The following is a 14,004-nucleotide window of genomic DNA, read 5'->3' as shown; positions in this document are numbered from 1 at the left end:
CACTGTTTAAAACCGAAAATTACAACATTAAAAGATCAATAATAATGAAAGTCACAAGGAAAAACTGTTGATCATGGCAAAACTGTAAATCTCAAATTATCACTATATTTTACGTTTTGCTTTAGATATTTCTCATATATGACTGCACTCTTTTGAACAAATACATAGCCTAATTGTGAACATATATAGCCTACCATTTTCCCCCAGTGTTTCTCTCAAAGCCAGGTGTTGATTAAGGCCCGTTCACTCCATCGACGAAAAGATAACGACGAAGATAGGCTATAGTTCTAAAAATCGTTCTCAATGTTAAAGAATAGCAGAGTTCACACCACAACTATAAGAGAAACGATATGGTTGGAATCACGTTCAGAATGATTTTATCCAGCTGATGAATGTTAAAAACATTGACGACAAATCATAATCCATCCTACCGTAACGAGCTCGAGCATTTAAAGTGACAGACAAGCAATATATAGAACGATCGTTCGCTGGTGTGAACGATATAGTTATTGTTATAGGCCTAGTTGTATAGTTATACTTTCTTGGTGTGAACAATGATGATAAAGTTCTAAAAATCCTTCTAAATATAAAAGAACAGCAGAGTTCACACCAAAACAATAAAGAGAACGACAGAGAGAAACGATATGGGGGGGTGGGGGGGGGGGGTGTTGGACATCGGACATCATTTCCAAGTTAGCCTGGGTGTTTATTTATCAGTGGAGACAGTTTTCAAAATTTTTCATCCAGTCCTTCCACTTGTATAGTTCGCTGGTCAACGGTATCCGCTAGCCTGCCATTAAAAACAATTTTACTCACTCCACAGTACACCAAATGCAAATAAATTATAACGCTAGACTATCGATGTCTGTTGGTAGAATAATGTTAGAAACCAAACTACTCTTGCATCTCAATGATCGCATTACATTTACAGGAACTAGTTTCTCAGCAGCGGCGGAATTTTACTTTGCTCCGGTTAGTAGTACTGCGCCCAAAAGAAAACAGAACAGAAGCGCACTACAGTCGGGACGTCTAGCTAGCTAGTAGTAGCCTTGAACAACGATATTGAAGCATTCGTTTGTAAAGGAAGGAATTGTCAACATGGTGATTCGGTGTGCATTTCGAAATTGTAAATACAGCGGCAGGGAAATACACTTGTGTGATTGTCATGTGGACCGGCTCTCTCGGTTGCCTAGGTAACTTAATATCACTCCGCCGCTTCTGTAGACTGTGCTAATAAATACAGGGAACAAAGTATAACTATTGCAATGCGATGAAAGGTTAGTTTGATTTCTAACAGTATTCTCTCAACAGACATTTACATGGATAGTCTGGCGTTATAATTTATTTGCTTTTGGTGTAGCCTACTGTGGAGTGGGTAAAACTGTTTTTAATGGCAGGCTAGCAGATACCGTTGACTCTCGCTAGCCTAGCACCGGCGAACTATGCAACTGGAAGGACTGGATGAAATTTTTTGAAAACTGTCTCCACTGATAAATAACACCCAGCAACCATGAGGTCCGATGTCCAAAATCCTGAACAACCCCTTTAAGAGCGCGATTATTTAAAGTGACAGATGACACCTACTTATATAAACAGAACAGTATCATCCGCTGGTGTGAATGGTAATATAGTTATTGTTATAGTTATTTTTCTTGGTGTGAACGGAAAAAAAGCACATGACCATAGTCCTAAATGCATGTAAAACAAGGAAATGAAGCTACACGAATGACCAGCGGCAGTGACGCGTTACATGCTGAGGCCTCCAAACTCAAGCAGCGGTTGGTCGGAAAAACACGTTCGGGTCCAGTGGATCCCAACGAAGTGCAGTGTTGTGCTGTGGCCCCGGAGCTATTCCTGCTCAAACAGAGCTGCATGCATACATATCCATAAATTGCAGGCGTGCTGTTAAGACAATGCCTGTGCATACATGATGGGAGCGAATCAGAGAACCCACGACCTTTGACACACTATTGATTTATTATTAATGAGAGAGAACCTTCAATTTTTAAACGTTTGTGATGTATTATATATGTCGGATCCAATTGCCACTTCAGTGAAAAATCAGCAGATATCAGTGCGGATTCATACCCTTGGGTTTGGTCAACAAACCTGGAGAATGAGGGGGTTTAAAAATACCCTCCAGCTATGGTTACATGCATGTCAACAAGCATTTTCCAGTAGGAACACGCTCACTGAAATTAACAGTGCAAAAGACTCATTTTCATTTAGCTGATACCTTTTTAACTTTACAAAGCACAAGAATGGTGATATACCTGCATATGGTGAATGGTGAACCTACAACCACCACACATCACAGAATTTACTGTCCATATACTGTAAAAAATATTTTCATGATTTGTTATCACAACATTTTATCTTTTGTCAAATCAACTTGGACAATTAATTTGGTTCACATAACACAATATATTGAGTTTCTATTTATTAAACCAATCTCCTTTGTTGTATTAACTCAAAATTATGAGTTCGTTGAAATTAAAAATTTAAGGCAACCAGGTAACGTACCTTTTTAAGTTAAAACAACAATGTTTTTTTTGTATAGAGTGTATACAAGGCATCATTGGAAAGATGTTTATCACAGCCAGATGAATTAAAACACGTGCTGTGTGTATCTAATAATTAATCACCATGCCACACCGTGCCAGCGCCTGGACCTGGCAAATGTGTGACGAGCACTCTCTTTAATTGCACATCACTCTAGTGTATTGGGAATATATTATTCTTCATTAATAGTGCCTTAAAATATAACATTTTGTCTTTTTTGGTCACTTTTACATTTCTTATTGTAAACAGTCGACATGTTGCATCGTTTACAACTGAATTTGACCACATTAAAATATTAGAACGAATGAGTGAAGCAGTTTTAGACATTTGTCATTTATTAAATTACATTTTTTAAAATGTTTTTGTAAGTCTATTCTGCTCACCAAGACTGCATTTAAAAACAGTAATATTATGAATATTATTGCAATTTAAAATAACTTGTTTCTGTTTGAATATATTTTAAAATATAATGTATTCCTGTGATCAAAGCTGATTTTTCAGCATCATTACTCCAGTCTTCAGTGTCACATGATCCTGATTCTCTGCTCAAGAAACATTTCTGATAATAATCCGTGTTGAAAACAGTTGTGCTGCTTAATACTTTTTTTGCATTTTTGGATGAATAGAAAGTTCTCAAGAACAGCATTTATTTGAAATATAAATTATACGTTTATTTAATGTCACGTTTGATCAATTAATTGCATCATTGCTGAATAAAAGTATTAATTTCTTTTTAAAAAACTAAACAAATGGTTATTGTCCTCAAACTTGTTTATTGTATATATGTTTATTTCATATTGTAGGCCTATATGTTTACATTTTTACTGATCGAGTCTATTTCATAAAACCCACGTTAAATATGAATTATTTTGTGTGGTTTTTTCTACCTGCATATTGTATACAGTTTATTTTCATGGTTACACATAGTACTAAAGATTAGGGTTGAGGTTTAGTTGTACGTAATTATGCATAATTTACTGTTATTACTATGGTAAACCCACAAAACATATGTAACAAGGACACTGTAAAATAAAGTATTACCAAATTTCTAACAAAAGTATGAACATAAGTGTAATAGGCCTTCTGTCAGATTTTAAATTTGAGATTTTGAATTTGCTGCACTTCCAGGTTTCGCCAGTAGGTGCCGCTGGTTCTCACGCAAACTCGCACACAGAGCTGACGGGCTGGAAGTGGGAGGCGCTTGTGTGGAGTAAAGTATCAGCTGGGAGAGACCGGAGCAGGAGCAGCATTCACTCGCGTCTCTCTCTGTGTGCGGACAGCAACTCAGTACAGCGCACAAAGAGGGAGAAAGACACCTGCTACAGATGCGAGACAACACAACACACTTTACAGCGCCATGAGATGAATCAACGGCCAGCGCGTGAGGAAAAACCATCTGAGAAACAAGGACGGACGCCTGGCATCACTGGGCAACTCGATCTGGAGGTGAGGCTGGAGATGATGATGATGATGATGATGAAGATGATGGTGGTGGTGGTGGTGATGTCGGTGATGTCGTGGATGGCAACTGTACATTATTATTGCAGGGAGCTCTAGTATGTCAAGTGCGTGTTCTGGTGGCAGATTGTCACACGCGTTTGTTGAAGGTGTTTGTGTACGCCATCCTCTTCTACTGGATGTGGGAAAAAACTTCCTGGTGGGATTTATAGCAACCGCTGGATTGGGTCACTTGGACAACATGTCCTGGATACTCCAAATACTTGTGATTTGCTATTTGGCCGAGACCTTGGAGAGTTTAGTTGCAACCTTTAAGTGAACCAAAACTCCATGGTTGCTTCTCCAAACCCATGTAGACTGCATTTTATTGTCAATATATCTAAATTAAAATCGTAAATTGTGGACAGCTCACTAGGTTTGTTGGCGCAACCATTGACCACCCGCTTCAGGTGTTTGTTTACTGCAGGGCTTGTCAATATGTATATGTAGCCTATATATTAATTAATCAAGCATTATTGCATTTTGATAAATCAGTATTGATGTAGTTAATTGAAGAAAAAACCCAGATCTTGCCTGGGTTATCTTTTCACTATACTGTAGTTCGACAGTAGATATTTATGTTTGTTTAATGATGGTTTTACACTCTCTAAATGGTAAACCTAAGCAACCAAATTATACAGTACACACACACACACACACACACACACACACACACACACACACACACACACACACACACACACACACACACACACACACACACACACACAAAACATATTTTTTAAAATGATTTTTTTTTATATGATATGGACTGAAATCCTCAAATATATTTTGCCTATCAGCCCAAGAACCTCCTACAGAACCTTTTTTTGTTTGTTTGTTGCAAACCCTTGGATAAGAGTTCTTACTAAACTCTGCAGGAAAGTAGATCTTTTCCAGTGGACCGATTTGAGTTTTTCCCTTATGCATGTCCTTATTGATTGGTACAATATCATAAGGGAGGCTGTTCCAGTAAGAAGATTTTGTTGAACCCGTAGGCTTTTGTGCATACAGAAACATTATATTCAGATGATTTTTTGTTGTTGTTGCAGTAAGTAAAAAAAAATCTGAATTTACCCCTCCCAGGCAATATGGGACTATTCCAGATAGTAAAATCGATTGCATGCGCAAGTGATACAGAAGCTGATCTCTTTGCATTTGTAAGTGAGTTCAGTGTTATCTCGGAGGTCAGCCGTCTCTCAGTAAACATATTACACACGTCACGACATGCATAACACTCGACTGTGTTGTAGGGATAATCCGTGTCATGGCACGCATGTGTTCTCTTGCACGCAGAAGTGCAGATTCTGTCGCAGTAGCCGTGGGTCTCGGTGGAAAAGCACTTCTGTCATGTTTGCAGACTCAGACATTGATAACATTGGCAAATGTATCAGGTAGCAGCTCAGAACATGCCCCGGATTAAAGGCTTACAGTTCGGATGCTCTGGAACGGGGCTGAGCAGTTGCACACAGACACACACACACACACACACACACACACACACACACACACACACACACACACACACACACACACACACACACACACACACACACACACACACAAACGTCTCGTCAATGTTTTAAAACTTCCAGTAGATTGGAGAAATATGGCTGACTAAAGGGTTGGTCTGTGAATAGTTTTATTCTAGTCCTCTTTTGCACTGTGCCGAGGGAGTGTTGTGCTGCTGGTTATATTGGTCCACTCTTCTCCGGTCAAAATCAATATGTTTTTGAAATCAAGAACAAAAGGATAGGAGTTCTTTGGAAGACAGGGCTGATATGTTTTCGGAATAGTAGAATATTTGAGCAGGGATGGTTTTCTGCAGCTTTTCAAAGCCTGAGAATTTGTTTTAGAAAAGCTAGGCGGTTTTAATATTTTCAGGTGCAGATAGGCTACCTTCTGGGGATGTTATTATGAGTCGAGAGGAACGGCTGATACAGGTGAGGTTGCGGTTATAACTCTGAATGGATTTCATTTCGGATTGAGTGCATGATTGCTTGATTTCTCGAGAGCCGAGGACCTGGCGCTTTGTTGCATAATTTCCCACATCTTTTAGCGTGGCTGTCTTCTGTGATGCATTATCTCTTGTGACCTCAGGCGAACTGCGTGGAAAATGTAGGTTAATGTTTATATAAAACAATCTGGGCAGCAGTTCTGTGTCAGCCATGTTCTTAATATAAAAAATAAGCATGCAGAAGTTGATATTGATGTGACATGCTTTGTTTATGCCCAACATTTTACAGACTTGAGAGAGAGCAATGTTTGATTTTGTTCTTTGCGTGTCATCAGTCTATTTAAGGTTGTGAAAAGTGCTCAAGTAATGAAAGCAGTTTCTATTTTAGAAGATCTAGTCTGCGTCGATTTCACGGCTGCAGTATTGTAGGCAACGTCTGTCACGCATGTCATTCGTCACATTATTTTCATCTTGCGCTGCCAAGGCAAAATCTTTATTAATTAGTTGGGCTCGAGGTGTTGTTTGTGCTTTGATAAATTACCTGTCTGCGCTGAATGTTTTGTTTCAAATTTGCTAATGCCCGCTAAACCAAACAAAAGTGTTGTCAAATAAATGACTAGATGCAAATTATGTTGAATTTTGTGGCCAGTTACGGTGAAGAGAATGTTGTTTTTGTAGGTTCATATATAGCGAGTTTGCATCCATGATATTAAACCTTATTAAGTCAACGGCACGCAAGGTCATGTAAACGCCTTAAATGGTTTTTCTGCTATCAGGGAAAGGTCAGAAATGTTTAAAGGTTTATTTTTTTTAATACTGAGGATAAAATGTCCTCACTACCACCTGCCAGATTTCATTGAAACAATGTCCTGAGAATCGCACCTGACAGCTTTACACACTTACAATGGCAAACAAGGAAGGATGTAGCTTGTGCCTTTTCTTTTTCAAGCCAATTGTTTTTGACATCAAGACTGGAGGAAATCGTCAAAGTTATCTTGAATAGTGTTTTTTAATAAGCTGATTTTTTTCTCTGCATCTTGTTTTAGAGGTCTCCTACAATAGGTTTACATGCATCCAACCCCTCCTTTCCACGAGTTTACTCTGCTCTGATTGGTAGATGACCCAATCTGTTGTGATTGGTCTTCCGCTAATGATTGCGTCGGTTTTCGTATCACTTCCAGTGCAAGTCCTCATCCGTCCTCAAGTGGATTTGCAGCGCAGAAAACAGCGTCTTCTCGACATGTCGACACAAACTGAACTCTTCCAGTCTCAGCTTCAACTACAGTGTTTGAGGGTCAAAGTAGACGTCGTTCGCTTTGTCGAACATTTTAGATGTTCAGAATCGACTCTTTCTTTTAGGAGACAATAAATGTATTTGTTGTGGACTTCGATCTTTAAAGCTTTGCAAACATTTTAAATTCACAAACAGCTATAATACACACTGCATGAAAGGTAATATTCCAAAAATGGAAACGGGGCTCTTTAAGATACCAGCGTTTTTTGTTTTTTTGCACAACGTCTTCAGTGTGCCGTCTGCTTCCTCAACCTGGGTGAGCAACCATGTTAAATAATCACAAGTGTCATTCTATTTTATATTTATTTACAGTGCTGGGTATATCTCTGATTATATGTAATCTGGATTATGTATAGATTTCAAATATCAGATTACAGTTATTTTTATTGATTAAATGATTACATGTTGTTTGCACAACATTGTGTTTAATTTTTGTGTTGTAGTGTTTTTATTTTAAAATAATTTATTTTAATTTGACATTTTTATGATTACATTAATTAATGGCTTTATCAATTTACGAAACCCTAACGTAATAATGTTTAATTTAACTTCATGTTGTTCATAACAAATAATGGAATTCATTTTCTTTCTCTGTATATTTTTATATCAGTATGGTACAAGATTATTCTATTCAAATCATTGTGATAAACTAGTTAAGTCAAAAGTAATCTAGAAGTAATCTATAAAGTAGTCCAATTATATTATCTAAAATGTAATCGATTATGTAACTAATTTAATTTAAAATTTCATCATGTCATGTGAAATCAGTAATGGAGTTTGTAAATAATCTACCCAGCACTTATTCAAATTATTTTTGGAGAGCGACACCAATTGCGAAATATGAAACTATTTTTAATACTTTTTCTTATCTTCAATGTGTTGCTCTATAGTGGTACAGTTTACATTCATTGTTATAACAGACATATAACATAAGTTTGTGGTCAGTAAGATTTTATTTTGAAAGAATATAAAACTTTTATTCAGCAAGGATGCATTCAATTGACCAAAAGTGACAGAGATTGTTACAAAACGCAGTTTCAAAACACAAGTTTCTTATGCAGCAAATTAGCATATTAGAATGATTTCTGATGGATCATGTGACGCTGAAGACTGGAGTAATGATGCTGAAAATTCAGCTTTGACATCACAGCAATAAATTGCATTTTAAAATATATTAAAGTAGAAAACAGTCATTTTAATTTGTAATAATATTTCAGAAATGTACTTTTATTGCTGTATTAAATAAATGCAGCCCTGATGAGCATAAAGGCTTCTTTCTCGCACACACACGCACACGCACACACACACGAACACACACACATGCCGAATGAGTTCTATATATAGACATGTGACTATATACATGTGAATGAGTTCTGCCACAGTGGTTTAGACTTTCTTTTCTTGTACTACAATAAAATTGCAACCTTTTTTGGCATTTAAAGTTGCATGTAAAAATGGTTAAAAAATCAGAGGTGACGCATTCCCCCTTAAGTTTCATTCATCCAATTCAGGACAATTGATTCAGTCAGTTAGAGCAAGAAGCGTCTAGCTTGATACCATCGATGCCATGCTTGAACTTTGGCACTGTGGGTGAATGGAGAGCTGCAGGAGCGTGTAAATATGCAGCAGGACTGCTGGCACACTGAGGCCATATATAGACTGAACCCATGAGGATGCACTGGCAGCCCTAACCGGGCTAAAACCAACAGATGAGATGGAAACCAAACTCTAACTGCTGACAAGACAAATGCAATCCCTCAATCGGGCTGCACAGAGAGGTCAAATTAGCGAGAGACCACGTTAGACTGCCTCATAATTTGTGGACTTAAGCCAGTTGGGAATCCATGCCTGAGTGAATGTCAGAGTCTGTGATGAGAATTAGTATGCAGAATATTCAGCTCAGAGCCAAAGCAAATGGAGTAATATACTTGCTAATGTAGAGGGCAAAGGGCCTTAAGCGAACTGCACAGTTTCTGAGCTCTTAAGAGGCCGTACGAGCCATTAGAGACCGTTGTCCGCTATCCATACCCCGCGCAAGCTGTCACCTTCAACCCCCGCAGATTTTCAGTCTTTTCTCCCTCCATCTGTTTAAAACGGGAAACTCCGCGTGGTCGTGTTGCATTCGGTGATCGTAAAGTGCTTTTAACAGCGCCAGATCCCTGATGAACTCTGAAATCAAATTTTACATTCATACGCATTAGCGACTGCACGAAACCGCATTTGCATTTCGATTTAAAAGTGGCAAAGCATTTAGCGTCTGTAATGTGACATTTCTGATGGAAAGTCATATTTAATGGGAAATAATGTAGCATGGGATTTCATCGTATCCTTTGGGATTTGATACAGGTTGTGTTTGCTTAGTAACTGTTGCTGTTGATCTCACACTGTGTTAGGGATTTGAACAAACTAACTCTTAAGTCTAAAACTTGGCATGTTACTCTTCCCACAGTGCTTGGTCTACAGACATGAATAATGCCTCAAATCATGTCGTTTGTTGAGAAGAGATGTGCCAAGTGCTGTTTTTGTCAAGTGGATGATTATAATCCCTCCACTTAATTTTTGATGAAAGATTATGAAAACTGTCACACTTTAAATTTAACTTTTTAAATATGTATTTCGCCTATCCTGTTTGTTTTTTTGTTTGTTGGAAAGATCATACTCAGATTCATACTCCGATCAACCAGTAGTAAGTTTACATAACTTATAACTTGTAATAGTAATACGTTTGTTTAATTTACTTAATAATTTATGAATATTATTCTTAAGTAAATTTTATATATATATATATATTATCAGCCATTACTTCAGTCTTCAGTGTCACATGATCCTGATTTATTATCAATGTTTGAAACAGTTGAGCTGCTTATTTTTTATAATCTGTGAGATACATTTTTCAGGATTCTTTGATGAATAAAAAGTTAATAAAAACAAAAGCATTTATTTCAAATAGAAATATTTTGTAACAATATACACCACCATTAAAAAGTTCAGGGTCAGTCATTTCTTTTTTTGAAAGAAATTAATACTTTTATTCAGCAAGGATGTTCAATTGATAAGGTGATAGTAAAGGATTATATTGTTAGGAAATATTTCTATTTTGAATAAATTCTGTTCTTTTAACGTTTTTATTCATCAGTGAATCCTGAAAAAGTATCACAGATTCCAAAAAAATATTAAGCAGCACAACTGTCTCCAACATTGATAATAACTGAGTATCAAATCATCATATTAGAATGATTTCTGAAGGATCATGTGACACTGAAGACTGGAGTAATGATGCTGAAAATTCAGCTTTGCATCTCAGAAATAAATATAATTTTAAAGTATAATAAAGTTGAAACCCATTATTTAAAATGGTAAATATTTCATAATATTACTGTTCTTTATTTTTGATCAAATAAATGCAGTCTTGATAAGCATAAGAGACTTCTTTCAAAAACATAAAAAAATAAGTTTCCATACTTTTGACAGGTAATGTATATGATTTTTACTCACTTTAATTTAATTTACTTTATATATTTACTTTATTTTTTAAAAGCCTTTGACAAAGAATTTTATTTAGATTAAGATGCAATATGATCCGTAACCAGGAGACACTTGCGTATATAACTGTGGTCAATTTTTATTTCATATTGTATTTTAACACACGCTAGCAATTGCACGCTTGTTTTTTTCCTAAAAACGCAAGTTCATTCCCTACATTGAGACCTATGACATCATGGCAAAATCAGAACTGTGTTTGCATAAAAATACACTCACTAGGGTGAAATAAAGCAGTTGTACATTGGCTTAATGACCAGTGAATGTAGTGCTAACCGGAGCCTGTAATCTCCAGTCGCCCGTCCCAGCAGGGTGTAGATTAACCTAACCCGCTCGAAAATCCTCTACATATTATTCGACTTATTAACATTACGTCCTCTATTTGCATTCTATCACGTACCCATTATCGAGTATAATTTCTTCTCTAAATGTTGCAGATGGAAACAAATTGTCAGACATCGCTGGGAAGTATGCGGTACTGTGGGACGTTGTGTGCTGGGGCATTATGTAATAATTTATTTGCTGGGTAAATAATTGAATCTGCCTTCAAGGATAGTGGCTCTATCTAGGGCATTAGAGAGAGTTCAGGTGTAAAACTGCGCAGATGATTTATGATTTTCCTAGATGCTCTTGGCCTCTGTGGAGCTGAGAACTAGCCACTAAATACTGCCCCTCTGGGGTCATCATGGACATTAACATATGCTTTAATATTAACCTGTTTAGCTTCTACTGTTAAGTAAAGCTCTGTAAACCTGCTGTCCCAACGTGGTTATGAATGATGTAATTATGTAACCGGGTGAACTGGACTTGCCTTAAAGGGACTGTCGGTGTGTGACTATTTTTAGAACGAAAGTTGTATAAAAGCTGTGCAAAATTGGACATTTTCCATTATTCACAATAATTGACATAATTTTGTCTCTCTCCGTGGCTTGAAGAGACACTTTCAGGGAGTTAATGGGTTAGATCAACCAGAAATGAAAATGTAGTCCTCATTTACTAACTCTGATGTTGCTCCAAAACTGTATATTTTCTTTCTTCTTTGGCACACAAAATGATTTATTTTGTAAAATGTCCAAGCGACTCTTTTCTATGCAAATGTTGAATCACACTGTTGAGCTAAAAAAAGCCATTTTTCCGATGTCACATGCTTGGGGCAGTCATGGCCTAATGGTAACAGAGTTGGACTGGTGACCCAAAGGTTGCTGGTTCGATTCCAGTACCGGCAGGAATATGACTGAGGTGTCCTTGAGCAAGGCACCTAACCCCCAATCGCTCCCCGGGCGCCACTCAAGGCTGCCCGCTGCTCCGGGTGTGTGTATCCACGTTTGCAGTGTGTGTGTCTTCACTACTCACTACTCTGCTCCTAATGTGTGTGCACTTATGCAGAGGTCAAATTCCAAGTATGGGTTACCATACTTGGCCATCACGTGTCACTTTCACTTTCACTTTATGTGAGGGAAAAGACCAAAATGTAAGTTGTCATTTTCTAAAAATTTGGGCTGTGCTGCACCCTAATAGTTGACTAACGTTAAATCAGTATAAACGTGCGATTAGTCGACGAATGGCTTAAATGAACGACTATTAATCGACTAGAAAAATCATTAGTCGGGGGCAGCCCTACTAAACATCCACTATAGCACTCAAATCTTGCATGACCATATGGCTTCAGAAAGCTTTGAATATTTGTGGATTATCCCATAACTTTATGGACATATTGGATACATTTTATGGTGCTTTTTTGACATATTCTGGGAACCCCTAATTTGTTTAATACAATTTTAAATGGTAAAAATAACAATTTACTGATAACATTTTTACTTTATATTTTTGATCAAATAAATGCAGTCTTGGTGAGTGTAAGAGACTTCTTCTTTAAAAGTTTTACAGTTGCAGGATTTTCATGTTTGGTTGAACTATCCTCTTAAATATATTGCAAAGGTTATTTCATGTTGTCCTACATAAATGCCAATCCTTCAGTTTCTGCATGTGTTTCTGTATAATCGTCAGGTTGTCACCAGGGGAAATGATTACAGGAATGAGGGTTTCTGACTCAAGCGTACTGACACAGACATGCCATTAAAGCCTCTTCATCGCTTTCATCAAAAGTAATCAGGGCACCTCAGAAGGGATGTAATCGTATTCATGTCTCTGATATCCATTTATCCAGTGATGGAATTATTTGCTTCAGGCGGTTCCTTTCTTCGGAAAGTTTAGTTGGAGTGCAGCGGTTTGTTTTTAGGGGCAGAGACATCGTGCCACGCTCACACTGGCGCTGGAGGTCGCTGCGAGGCGTTCTTATTCCCTGCCACTGCTAATAACATACACTTTTATCAGGGTGTAAATAGACTCTTTGATAAAAGGTGCAATAGGGTTCTATGTCCCGATTAGGGCTGGAACAACATTTTTTTTCTCAATCGATTAATCTATTGATTATTTTTCTGATTTATCGAATAATCTAAAGATTTTTTTTCTCCCGGTACATCCATTTATTTTTTTCCTGATTGTTGATTAATGCTTTTGTTAATTTACTGATAGGTTATAACCAATAACTTACCAATACATAAATAACCATAACTAATCTATGTATGAACTTTTACCTAATGATATTATCCATCACAAAAGATAAGGTTTATGCAGTGTAGGCCTTTTGATCACTTTTGGGGATATGCAGCAGGAACTGCTTACAAGTGTGAATCCTGAAATTAAAGTGGCTGATTGAAAATGTTTCATGTGGATGATCAAACAGCTGAAGTCACAACCGCATTCTAATATAACTAACCAGTATCAAACATGACGGTGTCCATAAAACCGTTGAGGCGCGAGTCCATCCATTAGATCATTTTAATTTTTATTATCAACAACAGCTTTAAATGCTTTGTAACCCATAAAAATCAGAATGTGGTATGAACGCAGCCAAATGAAGCACAAAATATGAGAATGACAACTGTATTCTAGTACAGTTGTAAAATTTCACTGTAATTGTCCAAATACTAGGTAAGAGAGCACCGGCTTGTTTTCTTTCTTTACCGAAGCTCCTGCATAGAAGTTGTGCTGCTGTGGTTTGCCATTGCGGCTTAAAGAGCATGCAGAGCAACATTTTATTCGACCTCTGGTTTAAAAAATGTCCACACTTTAGAACGGCCTCAATATATAT

At 37.2% G+C, this 14,004-nt stretch overlaps 1 protein-coding gene across 1 annotated transcript in view; it reads left to right on the top strand.

The window, feature by feature from the left end:
• The first annotated feature begins 3,795 nt into the window (after nucleotides 1–3,795).
• The window catches only part of klhl29 (kelch like family member 29), a 275,193-nt gene continuing 264,984 nt past the window's right edge, over nucleotides 3,796–14,004 (top strand). Inside the window, exon 1 of the mRNA XM_077219873.1 lies at nucleotides 3,796–4,008. The gene's annotated coding sequence lies outside the window, so the exon portion shown is untranslated. The remainder of the gene's footprint in view (nucleotides 4,009–14,004) is intronic.

The sequence above is a fragment of the Siphateles boraxobius genome, unplaced genomic scaffold (assembly GCF_051911475.1).
Source record: "Siphateles boraxobius isolate OS27281-9 unplaced genomic scaffold, OSU_SipBor_1 8, whole genome shotgun sequence".
Lineage (NCBI taxonomy): Eukaryota > Metazoa > Chordata > Actinopteri > Cypriniformes > Leuciscidae > Siphateles > Siphateles boraxobius.
Note: the sequence above shows the minus strand (reverse complement) of the source record. Positions and strands in the feature narration are given on the sequence as shown.